Genomic DNA, 1,165 nt, shown 5'->3' with positions numbered 1-1,165 from the left:
TCTTTGGGTGTATTTGTGGAAGTGTGTATTTTGTTTCGTGTATTTGTGTGGAATATAGATCCATCCTAGTTTGTAATACAAGTATGGTAAGATTTGGTAAGAATCATTACAGGAATAATGCATTATCAATGTATTTTATTGTTAAGTAAAAATCAGATTAGGATTTTTTTTAGACAATCAAACACAACACACCCAAAATTTTCATTCAAGAAAAAAAATGAAAAGATAATAAGGAAAAATACTAATATATCGAGCTAGTTCAAGACAGAGATCTTAGGCGCATAAACATCCTTATAACCATAATTACTCCACCTGTCTGCTGTGAAGATGTGAGCCGGGAGCCTCGTTTCCTCGGGCAGGGCGGGGGGACGGTGCAACGAAGGAGGGAAAATGGGGGTCTTAAAGGTGAATGCATTGGGCTGTTGGTGTGACGCAAGAGGTGCCTTTTCGTGAGTAAGGTCGACTCAGGTGGGGGGTTTGTTGAAGACAGGTGAGTGAATTAGTTTTTTTTTGGGGGGTGAGATACAGGTAAGGGAAAGTGTAGGTGTTTTGTTGGTTGTTATTCATGAGTACGGTCGACTGAGATGATTTTGTTGAATACAGGGTGAGTGATTTAAATCTCGGAGGGGTGAAACGCAGGTAAAAGAGAGTCTGTGTTTTTTGCATTTCCTTGTTCATGAGTAAAATCAGTCCAGGTGGAACTATGGTGAATGGGCTCACGTAAATACAGGTAAGTTATTTGTGTTTAGGGATAGATAGAATGCAAACAGGGGATGAAATAGACGAATCTCGAAGCATAAAGCAAAATAGACCGAAGATTTATTTGACATACCTTTATCGATTACAAAAAAAAAATAATAATCCTTTCTCTTCATCATATCGAAATACCGAAAAACAACATAAGATCGAACACCCATTACATTAAAAAAAAAGACAAACACTAATAAAAAAAACCACACATTTCTACACCCTAAAATAGGAAATGAATTCAGGTGTGACTGAGAGCAGCAACAGGTGAGATAGAGAATGGCTGTTCTTTAAATCACAGGGAAACAGGAAAGCGTTGATCACGTAATTTGAGACAGAGAGGGAGAAGACCTTTTAACAAGACAGTAGGAGGGAAGGTTAATTTAACTGCTTGGCTGGACTTGTAACTGGCTTTCGT

General features: G+C 38.2%; 1 protein-coding gene across 1 annotated transcript in view; it reads left to right on the top strand.

Moving 5' to 3' along the window:
• LOC119590516 overlaps window positions 1-1,165 on the top strand; it is a gene marked incomplete in the record, with an annotated part of 54,991 nt that overhangs the window by 15,334 nt on the left and 38,492 nt on the right.

Source organism: Penaeus monodon, chromosome 27, assembly GCF_015228065.2.
Source record: "Penaeus monodon isolate SGIC_2016 chromosome 27, NSTDA_Pmon_1, whole genome shotgun sequence".
NCBI lineage: Eukaryota > Metazoa > Arthropoda > Malacostraca > Decapoda > Penaeidae > Penaeus > Penaeus monodon.
This window is presented reverse-complemented; position numbering and strand designations above follow the sequence as displayed.